The sequence below is a fragment of the Zalophus californianus genome, chromosome 9 (genome assembly GCF_009762305.2).
Source record: "Zalophus californianus isolate mZalCal1 chromosome 9, mZalCal1.pri.v2, whole genome shotgun sequence".
Lineage (NCBI taxonomy): Eukaryota > Metazoa > Chordata > Mammalia > Carnivora > Otariidae > Zalophus > Zalophus californianus.
Window position 1 is genome coordinate 13,595,918 of NC_045603.1, and position 14,217 is coordinate 13,610,134.

The 14,217-nt window shown below is 51.1% G+C and overlaps 1 protein-coding gene across 3 annotated transcripts in view; it reads left to right on the forward strand.

Moving 5' to 3' along the window:
• The first annotated feature begins 808 nt into the window (after positions 1–808).
• LARGE1 (LARGE xylosyl- and glucuronyltransferase 1) overlaps positions 809–14,217 on the forward strand; it is a 541,701-nt gene continuing 528,292 nt past the window's right edge. For 2 of the 3 annotated variants that reach the window (XM_027592145.2, XM_027592147.2), the window contains exon 1: positions 3,439–3,696. The gene's annotated coding sequence lies outside the window, so the exon portion shown is untranslated. Of the gene's footprint in view, positions 1,116–3,438; positions 3,697–14,217 lie in introns of those variants that run through there. The other variant, XM_027592150.2, reaches the window with a different exon arrangement.

Here is a 14,217-nt window from a genome sequence, read left to right on the forward strand (position 1 = left end):
GCTGAAGTCCTTTTAAGACATTTCCATCCTGGTTTGTGTCAAAGGGCTATAATTCATAGGTAAGTACATCTTACCTTAGGCTTTATACACACACACGCACCTACCCATCCCGTTGGTGGGGCAAAGGGATTCTTTTTATGTGGGGGCTTCACATATTAACAGAAGGGCTCCGTTTGTGGAATATTTCACCCTGACAACATTCCTATCATTTAGAACATTAAATATGCCACTGAGTTCAAACACTGCAATACTGAACTGATAGAGCAAAGCTTTATGCATTTAAGGTGCCTATTGACTGATGCAAGTAATTTTTGTGAGATCCTCTAATCATGAAATATGTCTTCAATGTATCTTATTGACCAGAGTGAATATTGCTCCCTAGCTCACTATGGTCCTATTTTTCTTTCTAAAATCCAGTCTAGACAATGCACTACCCTTCGGTAATTATAATTGAGATGTTTCTTTACCAGATGCTTATCTTTTAGTTTAGTTTCTGATATTATTCCATTATTTCTCCTTTACTTGTAAATTTCAGGTCTCTCTCCCCTTCCTCAGTCACGTTACCATTATTAATATGTAATGTATTGTAATAATGCATTTTACACCACTAACGAAGTGAAGCAAAGCAAAGAATAAAAAGCAAGCCCAAATTCTTGCTTTAACTTTACCCGGTTCCAGGGCGGGGGTTGGAGAGGGGGAGGAGGAAGAGTAGGAAGGACGGTCGACCCGCAAAAAATAAAAATGATCTCCTTGTTTTCAGCGCGTTCTAGAACAGAGCTGCACGTCAGAGGAAGAACCGAGCAGCATTCGAGCTAAAAGGATTGGCATTAAACTTTGACACTTTAATGGTCTCTAGAATATTAGATAATATTTTATCATATAACGTTCTTCTCCGACACGGTAGTGACATCAAAACCAGATACGATCTCCTATCCCTGCAAACGTGAAGGGTGAGACTCAGCCCCGCGGAGATAAGGCAGCAGGACCCCAGCTTCACAGTGAACTTATCCTGAAGCTCCAGAGCAAGCGTTTTTTACTTCTTCGCCGGGGACGCTGCTGTGTAACCGCTACCTTCTTTTTGCATTCTCCTCTGCTCGGTTTGCCGCTGAGATTAGGTAAACAGCGCTCGGGAGCTGGGGAAGAGCGGGTGGTGGTGCACGAGGGGTGGGGGTGGGGGGCATTGGGGCGGGGGGTCGTTGCCTAAAGAGGCTGGAAGGAAGGGAGGGCATGGCGGAAGGGTCCCGGCTGGGTCGAGCTGAAGGCCGAGAGCGGGGTTACTTGGCGGGAGCCAGGTCCCGAGCGGAGTGAGGGACCAAACCTCCGAAACCCTTGGGCCCCCAGCCTGACCTCTGGGGAGTGTGGTCGGTACCGCAGCCCCAGCTCGGCGTCCTTTCCTTATGCACCTCTCCTCTGCCCCCCTGCCTTGCACTTTATCTCTGCTTTTGCATCCTTTCCCTGCCCCTTCCGAGAGTAAGGTGGGCTTCCCCTTGCCTCATCTAAGCCCTAGAACCGAGAAAGAGAGAGAGGCACGCGGAGGCGAGGCTGGGACCCGGCGCCCCGCGGGCCGGGGAGGGGTGGGGACCCGGGAGGGAAGGGGACCCCAGAAGCCCTGGGACGAGCTGAGGAAAAACCCGGGAGCTGGATCGCGCGCCGGAGCTCCGGTCTCCCAGTCAGAGTTGCCCATCCCTCTGCGTCCTTCTGTGCCGGCCTGTTCTCCCCTCCTTCGGGTTTTTCTCTCCAGGCCTCCTCCTTCCATCCATTGTCACACCCCCGCCTCCTTTGCCCAGCCGATTTCACCCACTCCTTCCGTAGCTTCGTAGCTTCGGAGGACTCTCGGCGCCCCACTCTCGGCTTTAGGGCTGGGAGGCTGGAAGTCCATTCAGTGGGATGTCGCGCGCGGGGCTCTTGTGCCAGGAAGGAGAGCAAGAATGAAATCGGAACGGGGAGGGGCGTGTTGTGCGTGCATGGGTGTGTGTGTGGGGGGGGCAAAGAAATGCAGTTTTCCCGAAAGAACAGGGAGGCTTGGACCAGATTCTTGGATACAGAGCCGCAAAGAATGCTGTCAAAGCCCTTCATCGTGGCTCCTCGCAGCCTCAGGCTGCCCCATACCCTGCCCACCTCGGAGAGAAGCGGCGACCCGAGTAGAAGTGGAGGCGGGGAAACTTCCTACTTCCCACGACGGCGGTTTTGTACAAGGGGGAGTGGACAGGCTGCACGGCCCTGCGAGCCTGCCGGCGTCTAGACAGCGGCAGCTGCGGACCCGTCCCTCTTCCCTTCCCCCCTCTTTCCGCGAGGCTGGCCAAGCCCGAGGCGGCCGGGAGCGGCCGGGGTGGGGGGAGAAGGGCGGGGAGCTCCCAGCTTGCACCCTTTCATCCGGACCCCGGCCGGGATCCCGGCTCCGGATGTTGCATCCACCCGCGTGCGAGCGAGCTAGAGAAGTAGAAGGGAGGAGCCTCGCGCGAGGGGGCGGAGCCCAGGCGGGGGTGGCCTCTCAGTCCGTGCAACTGCGGCGCCTGCCATTGGCCGGCCGCGCCGTCACGGGGTGGAGGCGGGCGCCGAGGCGCGCGCTGGCCCCGCCCCCGCCCGGAGCCCGGCCCGGGCTCGCGGTCCCCCCCAGCTGCACAGACATGACACAGACACACAGTCACTGCAGCTGCTGAGCGAGCCCGGCGTTCTGGGCACGCGGCGGCGGGGCCAGCCCGGAGCCCGGACCCCAGCGCCCGCCTGCACCCCCCTCCCCTGCTGGCCCCCGCGCGGCGGCCCCCTCCTGGCCGGGCGCGGGAGGCGGGGATCGCGCGCCGGCTCCGGCCAGCGGCGCCCGGCTGCCGGCGGCGGCTACAGCGGCCGCCCAGCTCCGAGCGCCGGGCGCTCGGGGAAGCCGGCGCGTCTCGGAAGCGGCGGCGGCGGCGGCGGCCGAGGCCGGCGAGCGCTCCCGGCGGCAGCGGGGCCGCCCGCCTCGGCTCCCCGCACCCACCGCGCTGCGCCCCGCCTCCGCTCCGGTGACCTTCCCGGGGCGCCTCCCCCGGCCCCGCGCCCCCGGCCCCGCGCCCCAGGCCGGGGCGAGGCCCTCTCCAGCGCCTCCTTCCCGCGGAGCCGCGGGCGGGCGGCGCAGGCCCGGGGGGAGGGGGCGCCGCGGCCGGCTGCAGCCTCTCCGCCGCCGCTCTCGGCGTCCGGCCCGGTCGGACTGCCGCTGCCCTGCCGCCGCGCGGAGCCCGGGCGCCCGAAGCTGGGGGCGCGGCCGCGCTCGCCTCGCGGGGCCGGGAGCGGGCAGGCCCTGCCCTGAAGGGGCGAAGCGTTGGGGAGCGCGGGAGGTGGAGCCGGCCCCGGCGGCCGCCCCGCGTCTCTCCCCAGCGCCCCCTTCCCGGACCCAGCCCGCGGCGGACGCAGGCCCCTGCCCATGAGGGGCGCCCCCGGCTCGGAAGAGTCCTTGGGGCAGGGAGCAGCTCCAGGCAGCGGCGCCGGAGGGAGAGAAAGAAGGGACAGTGCTCAGCTTGGGCGGCCCGGACCCTCCCCGCAGCGTTTGGAGCCGGGGGCCGCCCCGAAGTCTGCGCTTGGCACCGCCGCTTGAACTAGGGCAGCGCCTGCTGGGACCCCGACCCGGACTCCCTGCGCCTTGTAGGCGGCGGCGGCGGCCGCGCCGCCGCGCCATCCAGCTCTTACGCGGTCTCCCTGTGTTTGGCGGCAGTCACGGCCAAGGTAAGAGCCCGGGGGTGCTTGAGAGCCTCGTCGGGGGCGCCCTGGTGAGCGGCGCCGGACAAGTTCTCCGAACCTGTAGCTGGTATCCCCTGTGAGGGCACACCCTCAACTCCTGGGTCAGGAGCCCTGGACAGGCCGGAGATGCAAGTCCACAAGTCTCTGATGTCCCCAGGACCCTTCTCAGGGACTGCCCCGCTCCTAGGCACGTAGGCTGCTAACCGGGGGCAAGGAAGGAGGAGTTTCCCGTCCACACCGGGAGGTGGTGTGCCCGAATCTCGCACCCGCCCCCCCCCCCCAAGTCCCCGCAGCTTGTTAGCTGTGGGCACCTGTGCTTTGGGGATCCTACTGTGTTTTTCGCTGTCCCTCTTGGGTGATCTTCACCTGCCTTTCCTGGTGTGATGCTGTAAAGAACTTTTCTTTGCTCCTTGTGGTAGAGAGTCAAGGCGATTTAGGGTGAGCAGCCAGAGCTTTCTAGTCCCTCTATAGGACAGAGTGGTTGGATGGCAGCGCTCTCTGTAGAGAGGAAACCTAAGCAGAGTGGCCGTCCTGTTAGACAAAGCTGCTTATGATGAGTGATCAGTGTATGGCGATCCAGGCATTCCTGTGACTGTCTCTGTTGCTGAAGGGTGCAGTGACTGACTCCAAAGTTTGTGCATCCTTAAGTTATTTTGTTTATTGCTCTGTTACCTTCTTTAACATTTTCCTTTTTAAGGAACCTCAGTCCTACAAGGCTGTCCTTGCCAGTTTGAAATTTATTAAACCTTTGAGATTTCCCTGGAACAATCTGATTTTAAATGGGTCACTTAGGAGGGAACAGATTGTCTCTCTTACATTGAATCCATCCCCCGGGTGACCCTGTTTAATGGCGATAGATTTTTCTCGTCCCTGAGCTGATGTACCTCGGTTGAGCAGGTTTCTGTTGAATTCCGAATCTGTGAATTTTGTCACTCGGTCCATTAAAATGATCTCCTGAGGGAGCAAAATAGCAGCTTACATTTTCTGTGAATGTCACAGGAAGTTTTACAGGGTCTTATGTAAGTTCCCCAAGAGAGCACTCAGGCTCCTGCTTCCTTCTTGGGGGGGTCTGAGGTGGGGCAGCAGGTGGGGCGGTCACCTCCCGTAAATGCAGATTGGTCCATCTCTGACACAGGTGGAAACCCAAAGTGCTTATTCACTCCGTGGATGCAGTCACTTCAGGCTCATTTTTCTCCTTACGTCGCTTGTCTTCCCTCCCCAGGAGTCAGCTTTGGTAGACTTAAGACAAGGGAAGGTTCTAAATTAGGAAAGGAATAAGTGGTGTTTTCTTTTCGCATCTCTCACAAATGGGTGACATGAATGAATTACTCACGGGCATGAGTCCTCACTGGGGATAAAAAAACAAAACAAAACAAAACCTGGCTTTACGGTTTCACACATCTTAGTATACCTTTATATTTCAAGAGTGTTTTACTTCAGTGAAAATTGTTTGAGGAGAACACACGTTTATCGAGGCTGGCCCTGTTAATTCCACACCAGGAAGAAAACTAATTGGAACAGAGAGGCAGAAGTTGTCAAGATTTAGATGTTAGTGGGTTTTCAAGTAGTGGCAAGGACAGGAAACAAATCTGCCCAGTTGGATAGAGAGGTGTTCAGAGCAAATGTGGGATCACTCTGGAGTGGGCAGTCATCCACTGACAAGTGTGGGTCCTTTTCCTTCACGTAGTGAAGCGTGCTGGCTAGTGGGTGAACTTTTTGGTGTGAGGTAATGCAGATCACATTGGCTTTTAAAGTAGATATAAGGGCCTTGGAAATGACAGGTCAGGTTTTCCGGTGTCCTCAAGTCCCAGAGAGCTTCCATCTCTTTGGAGAGATGTGACGGTTTCCTTGGGGCTGTGGGTTCCCGAGCTGAGCTTTAATGTGGATGCAGAATGCAGGAGTGTCTCCATCCTTCAGCCACCTACAGTGGCAGGACACTAGGGGGACTAGTCTTCTATTCTACCACCAAGGAAGAAAACACAAGGACCCATGTTACAAAAGGTTGTGGTTTATCTTTAGGCTCCTGAACTTGACTTTTTGGTACCTGATGTATGCTTGCATGAATGAGTGGATTCCAAATGCTGAACGATGGGCCTGATCACATCTAAAGTGTCATTTCGACAAGTCAGGACTGGTTAACTGCAAAGTTCTGAGTATATGAGTGCTATACATTTCAGGGAGATAGAACCTCCTGCAGACTCCATCCTTTGGGCATTAGACCATGCTAACTTTGTGTTCCCTGAGGATTTGTGATCAGAACTGCCTTTTGTTTTGTTTTGTTTTGTTTTGGACTGCATGTCACCTGCAGTCTTCATAAAAATCCCATAAAATCATCCATCCTAAATGGAGTCTAGAATCAACTCCGTCAAACTTGGAATTTTTTACCGTCATCCCTTAACAATTCATACCTTGTATTTTTACACATACAACCTTTGACAGTCTGGTTTGCACTTTTGTCTCAGATGCTCTCTACTCTTTTAACAGCATTAAGTCATTAGCGTCTAGGTTTCTTCCAGCAGAATTGGAAGATAATTCTATTTTGCTGAAGAACAAAGCCCCATTGCCCAGGCTTACCTTATCCATGTGGCCAGGTCTTATCAAAGCTGACTCCAGAGGCAGAAAAGGTGAGAGGCAGAGTCCAAGAAGAGATTACCCTGCTCAGAATACTGGCACCAAAAAAGGCAAATGTCACCAAGATTTGAGACTCACAGTTTTCTAAAAGCCCCAACTCAGCATATGGAATTAGACTCAGTGTTTGGAACCTGTGAACCTATGTGAGTTATTACATTTTCCTGAATTCTGGGGTCTGGTAGACGACATTTGTGATCTTTTATCCATATGTGTAGTGCATATTTAGGTAGTTTGAAGGGAGCTATTTTTGTGGTCTAAGGAAAACGGTCAGCATAAAGCTTTATTTCTGCTATTAAAGCTTTATAGATTGATTCTCATAGGTACAGTATAGCCAAGGAGTGAGAGATTGGAGCAGGAAAATACTATTAAATTTGCCATTGAGCATCAACTGGTGAAAACTGGTCTCAGAAAAGATATATACTGTGGTCCTAAGGCATGAATGAAGTCTTGTGAATTTCAGGGAAGCCAGGTGGCAGAGGGAGAGTAAGAAGCTGAGGCAGAATTCTGGTCTTCCTTAGGGTCTCTGAATAACGGGAAGGCATCTTTGAGCCAGAGTTCTCAGAGAGTAGGGAGCACGCAAGATCGGGGGCCGGGGATCGGGGTAAGTAAGTCCCAGGGGACTGAAAATTCCAGGCACCCAGCCACTGACACCCTTGAGCAATAACAGCCAGCTCACAGGATCCGCGGGTGGTGTTGAGGCTTTGCGGCTCTCCTCCAGCGCATTTGACATTGAGGGGTCCTCGGGCACTCCCTTCCTCTCTGACCACGTTGACACTTGGAGGGCAGTAGGCGGCAGCCAGTAAAGTTACAACATAAGCAAATGTATTTTAGAAGACGTTTCTCCTTTTAACTCAAATAATAATTGACCATCTATTATGTGGTAGATGCCATGCTCCGCTTGGAGGCTGCAGAGGTTTCACATTTCGTTCAGGGAAGCAGAAGTCCAGGGAACGAACCATTATCATGAGCTAAGTGCTGTTGTATAGGTTTGTGCAAAGGACGAGTTTGAGTTTGCCAGAGGAATAGAAAGGAAGGGAGTCCCAGCTAGAAAGAACAGCATGGAAACCTTAAAATATGTACTGTGTATGGAGAACAGTCATTAGTTAATGTGGCTGGAAGGTGTTCTGGGAGAGGGGAAGCCTGGTGTTAGAAGGGAGATAATTTAATAGGGTTCCCAATGCTGGGGACTAGCTTCATGCTCCCTGTATTCAAATGGTGACAAGAATGGTTTCTGGATAAGATCCAAGAGTACCAGTTGATTATCCCACATTGTTCATAAAAACAGGAAAAGGAATTTTCTTTTTTGTCCTTTATCCTTCTACATTTAGCACTTTGCCTGTTCTTTAAAGAAACTGTTAGAATGCAAATAAAGGGTCCCTCATCAACAGTAAGTCCACCCTCTTGTGTACGTGCATTCTATCTGGGGCTTTCATTATGTGATTATGCAGCAGTGGGAGAAATGACAATGTTACTTGACAAATGATACAGTATGGGGGAAAAGTCCTTCTCTCTGAGAACAAATTCCATTGTGTCCGATGGGCTTCTTGGTAGAGTTCTGGCCACCTTTAGCACTAGACCAAGGTTCTGGTATTTGAGTCAATTCAGTTCTGGCCCAAAGTTTCTTTGCTGTTGGAAAAGGAAGAGTTTAATAATGAGGACGAGTGTGTGTGCATGCCTGTGTGCATATGTGTTTGTGTATGTGTGTGTGTGTTGATGGATGAGCAAACTGTATAGTGAAGAAGAAAAGCAACAGTGTAACTGCTGGAGGATGTTAGGGAGAAAGGAAAATCACAGTTGCAGCAGTGAGCCCCAGGGCAAAATATATTTAGTTTTTTTTTCAGATATGGGAGCCAGAGAATGGAGGGAAAAGAAGCCTGTGTGTGTGTTTTGCCTGTATCATCTTTACCTGTGTTGAGTGGGAGGCAGGGTGATTTAAGTAAAATCAGGAGATCTGGGTCTAGTCTTGCATCATCTGTTGCTAACTTGCTGTGTGACATTAGAATACTGCTTGACCTCTCTGGGCTTCAGGCATCGTCTCTGTACATCAGTTCTGTACCTTGCAGCTAGGAATTTAGGGCCCAGAGAGGGAATGGGTTGGCCTAAGTTAGTGGCAAAGCTCCGACTATTTAAGATTTCTAGCTCTGAAACGGGAAGAGGCCTGACCAGTTTAAAGGTGTACTCTACCTTGAAATATAAAACACCATGGGTAGACAGTGCTGAGGAAAAGAAGCGTGAAGTCTTTGCTGTGTTGCTTGTACATTCTCTCATCTCTCTCTCTCTGATATATTAGGCCATTGACACATAAGCATCTAGACTTGCCTGCTAATTTCTTAAGTAATATGAAAACAACTTGGTTTTGATGTTACCTATTCTTTGAGAACTACTTGAGAATTAAGTATGTTGTGATAAAAAGCAGTGCTGAAAATTTTGATTGTCTCCAGTTGAGCCTTGGGGATTTTGCAAAGTCTGGACTCTACCGTGGAAAGGGGAGCCCTTTCATTTGCCCTGGGGGTGGGGTGGGGTGGAGTGCCATTTACCTTGTAGGCAAGCTCTTGGGTGAGTATGAGGGAGGGATGTTTAGAAGAAAAATGGATGCAGAAAAGCAATCCGTGTAGATGCACAAGTTGGGAAAAATGAAAACCAATTTAATTTTATGTCTCCACATTTGTGTTCTAGAAAGAAGGGTTCTCTCTACTCAGGCATTGATCTCCTGGCTATAGAGGGCAGTGCTTATTGGGAAAAGGAGATTCAAAGTGAGCGCAACGTAAATAGGACTTTTTAAAAAATTATTTCGATATTGATGCTAAGTATTGGAGTGCCCTATTTTAGCAGAATTTGGTTTATAAAATATGATTTTAAAGGCAAATACTTTAAGACGAGTAATTGGGGTACAAAAGATTTTTATTTTACAAAAGGGATTCATAAAAGGCTCTTTTTAATAGCTAGTTCCTTTATTGTATTTCAAATTATTTGATTAAGACAATCATGATGGATGCTTTTGGGAGCCTTCTCTGTTACATGAAACGAAGGATTTTTAATACAAACTTCAAATATTTTAACATATAACTCCCCATGTTCACCTGCCAGGGAACCTAATATGGAACTGTATTACTGAAAGAAGTCTGGTAGTTATATTAACTTTCATAACCACTAACCAGCATCTCTTGTTCCCTTACTTACCCAGTTACTTGGGGGCAGATTTACTTGTTTAACTGCTGTTCTTCTTGGAGATACACATCTGTCTGAGTTGATCTCAGAGTCTTGGGGTCTCACTTCTCAGGCTCCCTGCTCAGTGGGGAGTCTGCATCTCCCTCTCCCTCTGCCCCTCCCCACCACTCCTGCATGCGCTCTCTCTCTCTTTCTCAAATAAATAAATAAAATCCTTTAAAAAAATTTTAAAAAATAAATTAGGCAAGAGTTTCTAGGATTCTGAGTTTTCATAATTGCGGAGACATGAATTAATTGGCTTCAGCCTAGGTATACAGGAGAGGTGATAAACGTAGGAGACGTTCAGAATCATGCTAGCCTACTGGCTCTTCCTTTGCTGCAACTGAGGTATCTAGGGCTTTTTTGGTTTTTGTTCCTTTATCTCTTATGAAAGTTTCCAGAAAAGAATTTGTTCTAGGAATGAAATAAAATGTAAGGCGTTTGAGGCTCCAGAGGTAATTTGGGGCAACCTGGAGTTGTAGATAATCACAGGTTGGGGCTGGAATGGAAAGTGCCATATCACCGGTAATTTTAGCCTCTCGTCACATTATGGGGCTGCGCTTTGGAAGGGCAGCAAATGAAGATGGAGATGGAGCCCTGACTACTGGGAGAGGTTTGCTTTTCACATAGTCCTTTTTTGAAGTACCAGGGCCAACTGGGAAGAAGGGGCTTGCTGATCTTTCCACGGAAGAAGCAGTAGAATTTAGGACGATTTACAGCAGAACATAGACATGTGGGCATTTCTTTCTTCGTGGTTTTTTTTTTTTTTTTTTTTTCATTTAAATCCAGCAGGGAATCATGGGCTCTCCAGTGTGATTGTGTGGTTGGGGATTGCCTTGGATACATCGGTCACCGATTTATTATTGAGTAAGGTTAACATTTCTGTGGCTCCTGGGAAACACCCCCTCTCCCCTTTTGTTTCCAGAACAGTTGAGTCCATCCTTAGTATGCCAGCCTCCTTGACTGATGTGAGCGCTCATCTGGGAATGGCATTTCCTGGTTGTTGCAGGAGCCAAGGGAGGTTCAGGCAGAGTGAATCAGCAGGGTAGGGCTTTTCCCCTGCCGGCAGGCATGGTGCCCCGTGCTTAGTAGGTCTGCACAAAATAAAGAGTGTGGCCACATGGAACGATTTGTTTGATGAATGAACAAGCGGTTGTGTTCTCAATGCTGCTGAGGGTGGGGGTGGGGGGTGGGGTGTGCCAGGAGAGGGAGGGCACGTGAACACCAGCAGATGTACAGACTCGAGGCCTCTCCAGGAAGATGTTATTTTAAAAATGTGAAGGACATTTCAGGTCAGCAGACTGAACTCTCTTTGGGGTCATTGTTGTGGTTCAAATGCTGATGGCTTTGTAACAAGGCAGGGGGAGTACAGTACCGGCATGCGTGGCCACTTTCCTTTGCTCTCACTTTGTGGGGATTTTGACTTTTCTGGCACCAGATGAATGGGCGTGCCCTAAAGCCTGTCGAGTACTTGCCCGGTGGCCTGGAAAATGCCTGGAAAAGCGTGGATTGTTGCTGATGCTCTTCCCAGTGTTGGGGAGGGTGATTATGGAGTGACCTGGAGGGAGCTGGGGGGTGTGGCTCCCTTTGAGGAGGAGGGGGAGGAGGAGGAGGGCTTGGGAAAGCTAGGGAAGGCTGGAGCCCTCTGTCTCCTCTGGGAGACCTCTCCACTGCCATCTTGGTATCTGTTCTTTCTCTGTTTTCATGAGTCACAGCCCCCCCTGGGCTTTTCCATGTCGGAGTTCTTTGCCTTAGGGGCAGAGCTATCCTGTGGAGACACTGCAGGGCTGGAGGCGACCTTGGGTCCCGTTGCACCAATGCCTTCCATTCACAGATGTGGCTACTAAGGCCAGGGAGGTAAAGAGAATGATCCAGAGAGGAGGCGGGACCAGAACCCAGGCTTCCCGACCTCCCCACGCGGCCCGTGGCTCTGCCTTCTCACACCTGTGACTTCTAGGTGTCTGTCTTCAGCCCCTTCCCTTCCCTTGGTCGCTCTACGTCAGCCTGTTCCACACCCAAAAGTGTGTTCCTCAAGCGCCTCCTTCGTGCCAGGCTCTCTCCCGTTGGATCATTTTGTGTCATTTCAGCCTTACGGCACGCCAGGCGGTGGGTGTGCTTACTCTCCCACTTGCCGGGTGTGGAAGCTGAGGCTTGCCCAGGTCACACAGCCAGGAAGTGTGGGACCAGGACTCAGCTCAGTCTGCGGTCTCAGTGCTGACCTTGCCCTGGCTTCCCCACCTGTCTACACTGGCCGTCAGCTTAGCTTCCCCACTATCTACACTCGCCATCTGCCCTAGGACTCTGCAGGTCTTCTCTAGTCCTGGCCTATTGGCTATTGCCTAAAAATGCCCCTTGTTTTCCCACTTGGTTCTGATACTGCTTCTCCCTTTGTTGGATCAGACTCCTCCATCCTCCGTCCTTTCTCTGTCCAGTCACCATCTCTCCTGCCTGCAGGCCCCGGGCACTCCGTATATCCTTGTTGGCATTTCCTTCACTCATTCAGCATCCACTCAGCCACCACTTCTCAGCCAGCATTCACTAAACTCTCACGATGTGCAGGTCTCGTCTTGACATCGGGACCAGAGGTGAGATCACCTGCCATCATCGGTAGCCTTGTCTTGGTGAGGGAGGTAGAGACTAATAAAGGCATGGATGAAGGACAGTGGGCGCAGTATGTTGGGTAGCATTATGCTTGAGGGAGTCAAAGAAGAGAATATTCGATCTGGGTCTTAGTGAATAGGAGATGGAAGAACAGTGTGGGAGGAGGCATCGCCCCCAGGCCCCGAAGACTGTGCTTGTCCTCTAATGCTTGACATTGTTAGTGTCCAGATACTTTTTTTTTTTTTTAATATTTTATTTATTAGAGAGAGAGAGAGAGAGTATGCACAGGTAGGGGGAGTGGCAGGCAGAGGGAGAGGGAGAAGCAGGCTCCCCGCTGAGCAAGAAGCCCAGTGCGGAGCTGGATCCCAGGACCCTGGGATCATGACCTGAGCCGAAGACAGATGCTTAACCGACTGAGTCACTCAGGTGCCCCAACCAGATGCTTTTCTTATTCCCTCACTTGTGGGTCAGCTCCTTAAGCACTGTGGCTCGGTTAGCCCATCTGAGTACCTATGGGTATGTCTTGCTACACTCCTGGCACTTAGGGAATCCTAAAGTAATCATTCATTAAATTAAATTGAAAGCCTGCTGCCCTCAAGAAACATAGTTGGAGAGATTTAAAGAATGTGTGATAAATTAAACAACAGTGGAAGATTCAAACGAACAGGTTCAGAGCAAGAATAGAAACCATGCTGCAGTGCAGTGAATGGTTAGGGATTATTGAAGCTGGATGGGAAATCAGAGGCAGGAGTTTACTTTAGCTGCTTAAACTCGGTGGAGGTAGGATTTGAGTTGGGTCTTTGGACGCAGGATGGTTAAAATCTGAACAGAAGATTTACAGGGAGGTCAAGGGGCCAGGTTAGGTTGACAGATACGTATTTCTGGATTACAGGGTAAGCCAGCTTGGGTTTCTCTTAGCAAGGAGCCGGAGATGAACTTGGCAAGCTAGGTTGGAGGCTGCTGGCTCTTGGAAGGCAGGGCGACTTCTGATCAGGAGGATGGTGTATTCACAGCTCTGTTTTAGGGGCGCCTGGGTGGCGCATTTGGTTAAGCATCTACCTTCAGCTCAGGTCATGATCCCAGGGTCCTGGGATTGAGCCCTGAGTCGGGCTCCCTGCTCAGCGGGAAGCCCGCTTCTCCCTCTCCCTCTGCCTCCACCCCCGCCGCCCCGCTCATGCTCTCTCTCAATCTCAAATAAATAAATAAAATCTTGAAAAAAAAGTGCTCTGTTTTAGGAAGAGCCTAGTAACAGTATTGGGGTCAGACGAGTGGGGAGAGATGGAAGCTGGGAGGCTATTGAACAGGCTTTTGCCTTAGTTCATGCACAAAGCTGTGAAGACCACTGGGCTAGAACGGGTATGGTGGGGATGGAAACCGAGAGGAGCTTCTGCACTTTTCTCCAGTCCCCATCATCGGTACAGAATTCTGAGATGGTTTTCGTCGGCCACTGGAAAGTGGCCTCATTGGAATAAAGCTTACTCTTGAAAGTAGCAGCAATTGTTGAAATAGCACATTCTCCCTTCGTGTGGCTGGGCGTGGGGATGGGGCTTAGGTGAAAGTGCACTCTCCAGAGCTGCTTTTATTGGGGGGTTTGTTCCAGCGAGCCCAGGGTTATAGAACAACTTTTTTCCTAGCCTTGGATGACACCCAGTAAGGGACGTAATAGAGACAATTCTTTTCCTCATGAGTGGTTCCCAGAGCAGCTGCAGTGGGCCAAGAGCAAGACGGCTGGAGCCTGACATCTGGGCTCCCGATCTACCTTAAAAGTAAAGCTGTGCTGTGCTTCCTGGGACTGGTGGTGTTTCTCTGCCTGAGGATGGCCTTGCTGGGAGACAGCAGTACCCACCTTTCAGAATTGCCGAGGAAGCCATTCTGGATAACACAGGTTTTCAAATAGACTAGCCGGATCCCTTATAGATAAGAGCGCCTTTATTTTTAATCTTTAAAGAACAAGGGCTTTTCTAGAATGTTCTGTGTATTTACACTCACTGGCTCACACTTGGGCCCTGGAAAACTTCCAACTTTCTTATCAGGACACATAAAGCTTGTTATGAATTGGCCTCTGCC